Here is a 13,203-nt window from a genome sequence, read left to right as displayed (position 1 = left end):
CTTTTAAAGTCATTTAAAAAGCTATCTCAGTCAGAAAAGACTTCACACACTTAAGAGCAATGTCTCAAATTCCTATCTCATGAATTCGGGGGATGAGAATCATTTGATTGATGGATTTGACGGCAGTGGAAAATCAAAAAGAACCAGTGCCAAGACCCTACCTTCAGCCACCATTCCCCATAAATCATTCTGAACTGCAGTGACCACCAGTTCTGCAGTTATTTTAGAAAGACTGCAAGTAGGGCCGGCCTTGGGCATGGGCAAACTGGGCCCAGGCCCAGGGCGCCAATATTCCAAGGAGTACAGCAGGGACCAGAGTGACTTATGGCCTCACTATGAGTTTGCCGGTGCTGGAGTGGGACTACCCTGCTCCTGCACCGCAAAACTTATGTAGGAACCTCCTGCCAGATCAGGAGTTTTCTCCTTTCCGGGAGCTGTTTTTTGGTGTTATCAGGGCGGTGCCTATGAACGTCGAAATCAGTACCTGCATGGCATGGACTGCTGCAGTCCATGTCGTGCAGGGACTAGTGTGCATGCACACAGGGGGCACATGTTGTGTCCCCCTGTGTGCATCTACATGGTGTGGAGCACCAGGGGGCCCTGTAGGTCCCCTTTGTTTTCTCACCACCATGAAAAGTGTGGTGGTGAGGAAACTCGTAATATGCTTGGGGGCTGCAGCCATCCGCTAAACAGATTTTGGCCTCAGGACCACCGTGCAACTGACAGGGAATGGCATTCCCTGGCGGTTGCAGTGGATGCCATAGTCCCAGGGTGTCCCGGCAGCCCTAGTCGTAATAGGGAGGTATGGAGACCTCTACCATAAGTCTGGCTGTGCGTGGACCGCCAAACTCATAATAAGCCCCTTAAAGTCTTACCAGTGGCAACTGGATCTGGACTGAACTTAGCAATTGTTCTCAATTTGCGATTAGCTAATTTAAGTTTTTCCGATTCGCTATTAGGTCATTCCAAACACCTATGTACTAATGTGTCTTTAACCCCTTCAGCGCTGCGCGGATTCCTCCGCGGTGCTGAATGGTTCGAGCGCGGGCGGGGCCATGACGGAACGGTTCCGTCATGAGCACAGCTCAACCGATGCTCATGACGGAACCGTTCCGTCATGAGCATGGAAGGGGTTAATATATTTAGCGATTCCTAATGGGGTCGCAATTGATCTACCTCATTAATATTCATGAGGTAGGTCCCAATTTGCGACCCATTGGGAATCGCTAAAACAAAGGGATGGTGGCCTGCTGAGGTCAGCAGAACACCATGTCTGTGTTTACTTTTAAATAAAGCAAAATAATTTTTTTTAAACACAGCCTGTTTTCCTTTAAGGAAAGCAGGATGCATTCACAAACGAAAAAAGAAAAGTTTTCTTTTCATTCTTTAAGAGTAGGCAGTGGTCTGTGGGACGACTGCCTGCTCTTAAAAAACGGTTTTGCATGCATTCACAAAGTTTGCGAGTGGGTTATCACCAAATTCAAGTTGATGGTAAAATGTGAATCTTTTCTGACCGCATTTCGGTTGCAAAACATTCTTACATACCACTCCGAGTTGCTATTAGGAAGGGGCACCCTTAGCACGCCCCTTCTTAATACCGAACCTCTAACCCATTTTGCGAATCGGTAATAGGTTACCAAATCGGCCTTTTTTACATATAAAAATTAAATGCTTTTTTCCGGTCGCAAACAGCCCGATTCTGCTAATTGGGCCATTTGCGACAAGAAAAAAGCAATATACATGTGGCCCTAGGTGCCCTCCTCCAGAGCTTCAGCGGGACTCCCCAAAGTAAGTATCCAAACGACACTTCCAAAGCTTCAGGTTGAATTTCAGCTTCATCCCCCACAGAGATTTCTGCACTGCCGAAAAAGCAACAAACTCCCTTCTGAATTGGGACTTTGAAACTTTTGAGACTTCTTGCTGGAAATTTTCTGAGTGGCAACGAGCCAACCTGCTTCAGGTAACTTGGATTCGGTTCCATGGCAGCAGATATAGTTTCAGAGATGCCTGCATGAAGAGGATTTTTCTTGCAAAAAAGTAACAAAGTCCCTTTCTGGAGTGGGATGTAAAAACCTTTTTTCACCACTTTCACCAGGACCAATCCACTTAATGCATCCAAACCGGGCTCCACCTCAGTTGACCTCAAATCGAGCCTAGGTCTCGGTCTACCACGACCATTGACTGCCATTGGCACTTGGTGCATTTTGGTGCCTAAACCTTTAAAAACTCATATCTTCGGTTCACCCTATTTGATTTTTGTAATTTTGGTGTTATTTTGTTTATTAAATGTTGCTCTATTTCGCTATGGTCGGTGTCCTGTGTGCTAGCCCACGTGCCCGTGTGTTGGTCAATGGGGCTCTATCCCGCCCGTTTCCCATAGGTCGAGGGACGCGACAGGGCTGTCCGCTCTCGCCCCTCCTGTTCGCTCTGGCCATGGAGCCACTGGCTGTACTGATCCGGTCGGATCCCACTCTCCGCGGGTGGGATTGGCCAGGTATGATCCCTGACAAAATCCCCCTATACGCGGACGACGTCCTTCTCTATCTTTCTGATCCGGCGATCTCGGGGCCCTGGGTCCGCCGGATTCTCCGCCGGTTTGGCCAAGCGTCGGGTCTTCATCTGAACCCTAAGAAATCCGTGCTGGTCCCGCTGCACCCGTCGAGGGAGTGTTTCGACTGGCAATCTGACATTCCCCTCCGGCGGCTCTCATTTAAATACCTGGGGTTCTGGGTCACCCTCCTTCCGGAGCTTTGTTGGGCCCTCAACGTGGCCCCTGTGGTCAACAAGACCAGATCAGATATGATTAGGTGGCAGTCGTTCCCGTTGAACCCGTTGGGGAGGGTCGCCCTCTATAAGATGATGATCCTCCCCAAGTTCCTATACATGTTACAAAATACTCCGTGCCCCTTCCCACGTCCATGGTTCCGGGAACTGGATAAGATGGCGACTTTTGCCCGGTTTCCTGATTGCCCCTGTTGGGTTTTGCCTTTAATCTCAGCTCCCCTTGTGTGGTGCCATTTCTGCTGTGCCTGCCGCCTCCTCCCTCCCGCCGCCGCGTTAGCAATCTCGTGGCCGCAGTGCGGAGGGAGGAAGAGACTACATTGCCCAGGCTCCCTGGCTGTCACCACCCCGGAAGCAGCGTGATCCAATCTCCCGCGCCCGGAGGCGCTTAAAAACCGGACACTCTCCCGGTGGAGCGGGTGTCACTTTTGCCCGGTTTCCTGATTGCCCCTGTTGGGTTTTGCCTTTAATCTCAGCACCCCTTGTGTGGTGCCGTTTCTGCTGTGCCTGCCGCCTCCTCCCTCCTGCCGCCGCGTTAGCAATCTCGTGGCCGCAGTGCGGAGGGAGGAAGAGACTACATTGCCCAGGCTCCCTGGCTGTCACCACCCCGGAAGCAGCGTGATCCAATCTCCCGCGCCCGGAGGCGCTTAAAAACCGGACACTCTCCCGGTGGAGCGGGTGTCACTTTTGCCCGGTTTCCTGATTGCCCCTGTTGGGTTTTGCCTTTAATCTCAGCTCCCCTTGTGTGGTGCCATTTCTGCTGTGCCTGCCGCCTCCCACCTCCCGCCACCGCGTTAGCAATCTCGTGGCCGCAGTGCGGAGGGAGGAAGAGACTACATTGCCCAGGCTCCCTGGCTGTCACCACCCCGGAAGCAGCGTGATCCAATCTCCCGCGCCCGGAGGCGCTTAAAAGCCGGACACTCTCCCGGTGGAGCGGGTGTCACTTTCGCCCGGTTTCCTGATTGCCCCTGTTGGGTTTTGCCTTTAATCTCAGCTCCCCTTGTGTGGTGCCATTTCTGCTGTGCCTGCCGCCTCCTCCCTCCCGCCGCCGCGTTAGCAATCTCGTGGCCGCAGTGCGGAGGGAGGAAGAGACTACATTGCCCAGGCTCCCTGGCTGTCACCACCCCGGAAGCAGCGTGATCCAATCTCCCGCGCCCGGAGGCGCTTAAAAACCGGACACTCTCCCCGCGTCGCGGGCTCGCGCGCGGGCTAAGCCCGGGCAAAGGGCGGGCCGTCTGTAGCCGTCCGGGGTCGAAGGAGGTCGGGCCGGGCCACCCCCCCTGGACCAAATGAGGTGTGGGTCTAGCCGTAAGAGATCCCTACTTCTGTGAGTATATTATTATAACTTGTGGTTGGGAATTATCCAGCGTTGTGTAGCCTACCCGGATATACATTTAAAATGGGGAAAAGACCTCCACCTGCGCCTAAATCTAATCGCAAGCAGCCAACTTCGTCACTTACTGCTACTACTCCTACCCCATTGCCCAGTTTGACCGCTATTGACAAAATGCTCCAGAAGACAATTGGCGTTGTGGCTTCTGCTATTCAAAATACCGAAAGAGGTCTCTCGCTCCCATCGAGCTTGCCACCACTTTTGTTGCAGGATAATTCACTGGACTCCCTGCTTGCCACATCGCACATAACATCTTATGTGGGGTTACCAGGTACAGACTCTAATAAGAACTGCATAATTGTGGACACAGCACCCCCTAACCATTGCCTGATAGATAACAGACTTTCGCTAACCCCGACTATGTTAAGATCAAGTGTTAACAGGAGTGTTGATTCCATTCCACCCCCAGTTAACGAGCAGGTACATTCGGAAGGAATAGAACTATGCTCAGATACCGATATGTCGATTATAGACAGGGAGAAAAGCGATAACATACCAACTCGAACTAGGGGACAGAAAGCTAGAAAACAAAAAGCAAAGCGTAAAGGGAAACAAATAGAGCCAGCTGTAAATAAACGCAGAGACAATGGTGGGTGCCATCAATCGCGGAGGCCATCTACCTTTGTAGAGCAAAATGATGGTAATAGCGAAGTCTATCTTAGCAAGAAGGATGAACAAACCACAGTAACTAATGTAATGTTGGGGAACGAAGGATTTTGGGGGAGAATGGAGACCCTGATAACAACCCTCCTAGGACCAATTAATCAACAAGTCCTCAATATTGACAAGAGGTTGAGGGCATTAGATGATCATGTGTTAAAACTAGGTACAGGGTGTAACCTTACAACTACACCACACCCTGGGATAATTAACACCAACACAGATAAATCGCATTATACTAAGGCCAACAAGAAAAGTATAGCGCACACTAATGCCCCTCTTTTATCACCTAAACCGAGCACAAGTAAAGACCTATTAAACACGGAACTTTCACCTAAACAGGCATTTAACATCAAAACAACTAAGGCAGTTAGTTCTGGAGGAGTGGATCAAACCACTGCTAGAAGTAACAGGGCATCAACGACACAAGTGAATGATGTTGACCAAGACCCCCCGATTGCCAAGCCGGATATAATTGAAGTAACTAATACGAGACAGATTCCGGCTCGCATTAGTTTACCCCCAGAGTGTGGAGCATATGTCTTGGTCCTAGCCAATGCCCCAAAATTGAGGGAAAACCAAGAGGAAAACCATACAAGTTTAAGAAACAGAACTCTTCATTGGCTTTCTGCAAATTGTAATTTTCCAATGGAAGGAGCAGGGGAGATTATCCACACTCAAAGAGTAGGGTGGGTGGGCCCACTGAGAAAAAAGTTTGAAGGGGATTGTATAATCATAAATTTTAGATCTCCACAATGGGTACAATCCACACTTTCAAAAGCCCCATTGCCCTCACCCTGGGAATTTAATACTACCCTGCTCCCTCTTGGGTATTTTTACCGACATTTAATTGATTTTAATTCTAAACCTGGATCTAATTTTTTAGTAGATCAACTCGGTATGAACTACAACATTATGAATGGCTATGGATACCCTCACCAGGATTTCAATTGTAATCCTAGGAATGGTCGCTTAATAGGCCATCGGATTATACCTCCATCGCATCAAATGTCATATTTACCTCTTCCCACTCCCTCTTATTTCAACCCAAGGGAGAGACCTTATGAAAGGCTCAAGCAAAATCTTAATATGCCCCAGAATGAGCCAAGGTACACATATAATATACCAACGCATAATCGATTTGAATATGCTCTTTCCAACTTGGAATGTCAGGATTGACTGGGGAAAAAAGATGGAGAGAGTGAAGACGTATCTATCTTCACCGGGGAAAATCCTCATTATTCACAAATCAATGAAACTGAGATAATGGCACCATATGTTGCTCCGGTTTTATCCCCAGCCACATATGAGCACATAATTACCCTACCAACCCAGCTTAAGCAGCTTAGTGGGTATAACACCTCTCGCGCTCCAAGACGCTCCAAACTGTCAATTCTTAGTTGGAATGTCGCTGGGCTGGAACCAAGATTGCTTGACCCTCATTGGGTCAAGCTATTGGATGATAAAGATATTGTTATGTTCCAGGAGACATGGGCTGTTAGCAATTTATTTATTGAGTGTTACCACTGCTTCAGTGTAACTTCAAGTAAGCCTATTTTTGGCCGTGCAGTGGGAGGATTATTCATAGGTATTAGCACATTGATGGGAGGCACTATCAAAGACTTATCAGAAGGGAATCCGAATATCCAGGTTCTTGAGTTGAAACAAAAATCCAGGATTTATATAATTAATTTTTTATAATAATGATTTTCACTCTACACCCAACGTGAACTATATAGCACTCTCTAAGACCTTACGGAAATTGGAAACAAATCTGGAATCAGAGGAGGAGATAGGGATTTTAATCGGGGGGGACTTTAACGCTAAATTTACAAAGAAATGTTGGGCTAAGGACATTAATAATATTATAGACCAAGCTGAAAAAAGGGGGTTTGAATTGGCAAACATACTAAGTGAGCACACCCTTAATAATGCCATGGAAGTGTGTCAATCACCTGGTAGGGATTATGTCCCTACATTTAGGGGGAGAGATTGTTGCTCAATCATTGACTTTATTTTTATGTCCCCCTATTTAGTGGATTGCGTGCTGGAATCTAAGGTAATAAAGACATCATTTGGCGACCATAATCCCCTCACAATCACTTTGCATTTAGGCTCCGGCCCTGTATATGCGAAATTCAATGGCGCAAGAGACATCACACCATCTGGTGATGGCCTGCGGCTAAAATGGAGGGGAATTGATAGCGGAGCTATTTTAGAAAGTATGCGGAATGATTGTCCTGAATTAATTAATTCTTGTTTACTCTTAAATGGAAACAACAATAGAATAATCACTGATTTTGGCAAACTGTGTCTAGCAATTAAAAATTGTTGTCAGTTCCATTGCCAAAGACAGTGAAAGAACCAAGATGGTTCGATTCCACTTGTTCCATGGCAAATAGGGAACTACGTAAGGCACTGTCTTCTAAACCAAGGTGCACACTAGAGGTACAGTTGGCCAGGAAAAATTATAAATTAAAAACAACTGAAAGGAAGGCCGCACTGTTGACAGAACAGTGGGAAACGCTGGTCGAAAGCGCTAATTTGAAGAGCAGCGGCTCCTTCTGGCCAGCTGTTAGGAAGATGCGAGATATGGGGAAACATCTATCCCCAATCAGTTGTAACATAACTAGCAGTAGTTGGGAGGCCCATTTCTCAAAAATATATGCCACTCCTTCCAAAGAAGTAATTATTTCTACTTCGGAGCAGTTATGCAGCCTCGAGATTGACCTCTTTGAGGTAGTCACAGCTATTAAAGAGAGCCTTGGTAACAAGGCCCCCGGTCCCGATGGACTTCCTATAGATATTATTAAGTATAACACGGACTTATGGGCACCAATTCTCCTTAATGTTTTTAACAGCTTGCCAATGGCGCCTATGCCTGAAACTTGGGCCACTAGTACCATAGTTCCTATTTTTAAAAAGGGCGATAGGTCAGATCCAGCTAACTATCGTCCAATCTCGCTCTTGGATAACACTTTAAAAATCCTTGGACGAGTTATTTATAATAGGATGATAGAGTGGACTGAAGACACAGACCTATTAGACTCGTGCCAGATGGGATTTAGGAGCGGCGTGGGCACGGTGGAGCAATGTTTAAACTTAAAATTGATTGTTGATAAGTATACTGTTGCTCGATCAAGTCCAATCTATCTCGCATTTATGGATCTTTCATCCGCTTTTGACCTAGTTAATAGATCCAAATTATGGGTTATGCTTTCTAACTATGGTCTGGATGAAGCTCTTGTAAATTTTCTGGCTTACCTCCACACTGACCTCAAAGCACAAGTCAGGATCGGGTCCGGCGGTGAGGTATCTGGACCCATAAAAATAGGCAGGGGGGTTAGGCAGAGGTGCGTTTTAGCACCTCTGTTATTTATTATCTATATTAACGGTCTTGCCAAAGCCTTGAAACAAGTGACGAGAGATGTTCCAATTATTCAGGGGAACCCATTACCAGTTTTATTATACGCAGACGATGCGGTCCTTATGGGCCGCACCCCTAATGCTCTTCGTTTGCTTGTTGGAACTTTTGTCCAACATATGGAGACATTAGACCTGCGTGTAAATTTTAAAAAATCTTTTATTATGTATTGTGGACCTGGGAAAAGGAAGCTTAATATTATAAATGTAGGCTCGGATAAACTAGAATCCGTAACCTCTTTTCCGTATTTAGGGTTGGTTTTCGCTGCGAACGGCTCATGGAGTGGGCACTCTGCCCACGCCATGGGTAAGTTCTCGAAAGCCACCAATTCTATATTGAGCCTCCCACGCCCGAAGAGAATAGGTGCCACTAGAGCTATTTTAAATTTCTTTAAACTACAGTGCATTCCTGTAGCCACGTACGGGGCAGAGGTCTGGGGCTCGGGGAGAAATCCAGGGATTCAGCGTGAGGGAAATCGTTTTTGCAGGAAAATATTGGGTGCACCTTTCTCCGCTTCTGAATTCATTTGCCATAAAGAATTAAATCTCCCCTATGTTTGTGACTTCATTAGAGCTAGACCAGCCCTATTCTGGATTAGGATTTGGATAAATAACTCAGCGACCCTAACAAAAAACATCATAAAAGATTGCCTAAAATGTGACCACGGCCTGTTAATACCTTGGCTAGCTGAGGTTTCTAATACATTGCGCGCCGTGGATAAAGGCGACCTTTTCTCCGAACCAACTAGAATTGAGCCTAAAGATAAGGTTGTGGTTAAACAAGCACTCTATGCACTTTTTAATTTAGAAAGAATGGGGAGGGAGTCACTCAAATCTTCTGTTGTCACATACACGGGGAATGATTTGTGTAGGTATCCACTACCACTCTACCTCACTCTCCCCATGTCTAATTGGGAACGATCCTTGCTCTTTCGTTTAAGGGCAGGTTCTGTAAAAATTTTGTTGGCCTTCCCTTTGGGTTATCATCACACAGTAGAATATAACCCTTGCCCATGTGATGGCACTAGTAAACAGAATGATACCCACTTCCTATTCTTTTGTAAATTTTATCTAAAATATATTAATTGGTTTTTAACTCCCTATTTTAAAAAATTAAGACCCCTTTCCTTGGGGGAATCTTGTTCATTATTATTCTCCCTGGATACAGACGAATTAATCTTTCGCACTAGCACTTTTTTGAGATTAATAGTACGCGCACGCAAAATGATGGAAAATCCCTGAAAATTGTCTTATGAGAGTTGCACTTTTGAAAATGAATTGTTTTCATTGTGGTGTTTTTATGGATTGTATTATTGTGTAAATGAATTGTTTTTGTTGTACTTTTATGGATTTTATGAAACCCGAATAAAGGTTCTTTGAATTGAATTGAATTGAAGATGGCGACTAAATTTCTTTGGGGCGGCGGCAGGCCCCAGTTGGCCTTAGATCGCTGCCGGGTCCCCTCGTACGACGGAGGCCTGAGCATGACTAATCTTTATCTGTATTATTTGGCCACCCAGCTGCTGGTGATTCATGACTGGTTCTCGAACGGGTGGGACGATCCGGCCTATAGACACGAGGTGCAACTTATCGGGTTCTCCTCTATCCAGAACATGCTCTATGGGGCGACGGTTCCCCGGTAGCTCCCAGATGTTGTGCGGGCCCCCTTTCTGGCGTGGCGCGCCGCCGTGCGGCATACCCGCTGGTCGGGAACGAAGACATTGCTCACACCACTTTGGCACAGGACTTGGCTGCGGGAGGTGGCGGGACTTGAAGGATTTCGACAGTGGGATCTTCTTGGGATCTCCAGCTTGGGTGATGTATGGCGGGGGAGCCACATGTGTTCCTTCCAGGAGCTTCAGACCCGCTTCTCTTTACAGTCTTCGCAATTTTATAAGTATCTTCAGCTGCGTCATGCGGGCCAGGCCCATGTCCCTCTGGACTCCAGATTGCCTGCCCATAGCCCGCCCGAGGCTCAGGTGATGTTGGGGTGTCTGGGGAAGGAGGGAATATCCCGCATCTATAAATCCCTGATCAACAATACCCCGGTAGATTGGAGCGGACTAAAACAGCGATGGGAGACCTGGGTGGGTCCCCTGGATGATGCTGACTGGAGGGACGCCCTTATGGCACCCAGATCGCTTACCACTTCCGCTAGGCTGCGGCTCATCCAACTTTACTACCTCCACGCCGCTTATCTGACTCCGGACCGCTTATATCGTGCAGGCCTCCGCCTGGACGCCTCATGTGCTCGCTGTGGGGTAGATCCGGCAGACTTCTTCCACATGGTATGGTCTTGTTCCCGCCTGGAGAGTTATTGGACCACGATTGAAACTGAGTTAACTGAAGTCCTGGGATGGGAGGTCCCCCATGACCCTAGAATGGCTCTGCTGGGAATAACGGATGGGCTAGACGGGTCCTGTAATGACAAGTACTTTCTTACTACTGCCCTAATGGTGGCCAAAAGGGATATTGCGGCCGTGTGGAAACAGCCGGACCCGCCCAGGGGTGCTACCTGGAGAAGAGGTGTGGACTGGTGTGCCGCTCAGGAGCGGTCGTTGTACGCTGCCCGGGGCTGCCCCAAAAAATTCCGTAAAGTATGGGGGAAATGGCTTGGGGGCCTGTTTTAAGGGTTCGGGAGTGCGGGGGGCGGGGGGCTGGGGTGGAGAGGTGGGTCTTGCAATTGCTTGTCAATGCTTCCATGATTGGTTTTATTGATGCCAAGTTCAACGAACTGTTGTATGTCATCCTTGATTTTGCCTTCTATAAAGAAATAAAAATTTGCTTATCCAAAAATGTTACTCTATTTTTTAAAGTCAGCTTAAGATTTCTATTTCTTCTTGTTCTTACTTTCTTACTGTTTTAGTATTGCATAAATACTTTGCACATTTCCCTATCTCAAGCCTGTCTACTCTGTTCCGTCGCTACCAGGGGGTCTGGCTCAGGTTCATTCAGTGACTTTGAGGGTTCAACCTGTCAAAAGTGTTATTATTATTATTAATTGACGTGGTAGGTTCCCCATCCCAAATAATAGTCAACTTTCTTACAGACAGCAATCACTATTAGAAAAAAAACTTTGATGCCTTACCATCAATATGAAAATTCTGCACTTCTAGGTGTCCGTGAGCTGGATAAACAACACACTTATTTAATGTGATAGTTTAGGGCATTTCAAAAGGTAGAGTGCAAACTCACTTATAACACTAATGATATTAGGTGAAGATTAACTCACAGCTGTGAAAGCGTTGGTGTCTTTTCATCAGAGGAAATCTTGTAAACCCAGCGCCATCTTCAGAACTGTGGCTACAATTGGTAACAAACAAAATCAAAGATTCTAGAATCTTGACAAGAAGAAAAGCTGACGGGCTACAGAGATGAGAGATGGAGGTTAAATAGAGGATAGAAAAGATGAGTAAAAAAAGGAAGGATAAGACAAAAGAACGGTAAGGAAACAGGTAATGAAACAAAAGAAAAGAAGTGATTAAAGGAATGAGAAGAAATATGATAGAGGGGGTTGATTTCAGCCGTAGCCCTTGCAGGTAAGAGGGGTGTGTAATGGGGCCAGGTAGGGGGGTGGTTTATTTCAACAGACGACCATGAGGGGAAATTATTTATTTAATTTTCTCTTGTGGTCTTCTGTCGAAATCTCCCCCCACCTGGCCACACCGCTCTTACCTGCACAGGCCATGTCTGTTTGATTGTGAGAAGTAGGGGGTGATGAACATCATAAAGTAGAGAAGGTGAAGAAGATGGTGTGAGAGGTGGATGAAGGAGGATGAAATAGATGCCTGAGGGAGAGGATGGATGGAGCAGGGTACGGATGAGCGAAATGAGTGATACAAGTATAGGTGTGGGTAAGCTTGTCCTGAGTAGGGCCGATAAGAGGTGAGCCGAGGTAGAAGAATACAGAAGGGGGAGGCAGAGGATGACACTTGGAAAGGATGGTAATGATGATAAATGAAGATGGTCACTTAGGAAGGTTCAGAACAATGGTAAGTCATATGGGAGAGGGGATAGAAGATGCCTGAAGAGGCTAGAGGATGGTGGTTGAACAAGGAACAGGAGAGATTGATTGACAGGGAAGGTGATAGCAATGGGAGAGACTAGTGGGAAATATGAGAATGGGAAGAAGAGAAAGCATGCCAGTCATTCTTTAGGAGAGACAGTTCATTTCTGAGGCGCTCACATGAGCTTTAGGTTTCCTCTTTGTTCCCCTTAAGATGCATTCTGCTCAAAAGACTGACAGCAAAATGTGGCTGAGAGAGTAGCCATCAAATTACAAATCCAGTCATCAAACTTGGAAGATGTACTCTTTACACAATGTGCAGATAGTGGTAGAAACAGGCCCACATTTGAGGTCTGGTTTGATTTTGTTGCTAAGGTTGCCACCTTTGACTACTCTTCCAAGTGTTACCTCGCTTATTTATTTAAGGTATGCATAACCCGAGCTGTTACACGTCTCATGTGTTCTCAAGTGTATGCACTATATAATCTGGGCCTTAGTGCTGCCACTCTTTAAAATAAGGAGAGCTAACATTGAAAAATAAATCCTGAAGCATAGAACTGCCATGCCTGATTATGATCACTCATGCACCCATGCAAGCACATGCACCCCCCTCATTCTGTAACATACACAAATTCATTACCCCATAGGCTGCATCAGTGAAGGTGAGGCTGGCAGAAGAGAGTGAAGCAGAGAGTACAGGGTGAGGTGAAAAAAAGAAAAGGGTGAGATGATGAGAGGAGAAAAGAGAGGAGATTGAGGCAGGAGGGAGGATAGTGAGCATAAAAAAATTTGTAATGCAATCGTCTTGCCTTTGGGGCCTTATATGCATTTAGATATGCAACATGTAGAATTTGAGGCACGCCATACTTTAATTTTATATGTTTGAAGCTAAAGTGCGGCATGCCATGAATGCAACAAAAATAATTAGATGAAAAAGAAA

This window comes from Triturus cristatus, chromosome 2_1, assembly GCF_964204655.1.
Source record: "Triturus cristatus chromosome 2_1, aTriCri1.1, whole genome shotgun sequence".
Taxonomy (NCBI): Eukaryota; Metazoa; Chordata; class Amphibia; order Caudata; family Salamandridae; genus Triturus; species Triturus cristatus.
The sequence above is the reverse complement of the archived record's forward strand: the minus strand, read 5'-3'. Positions refer to the sequence as shown.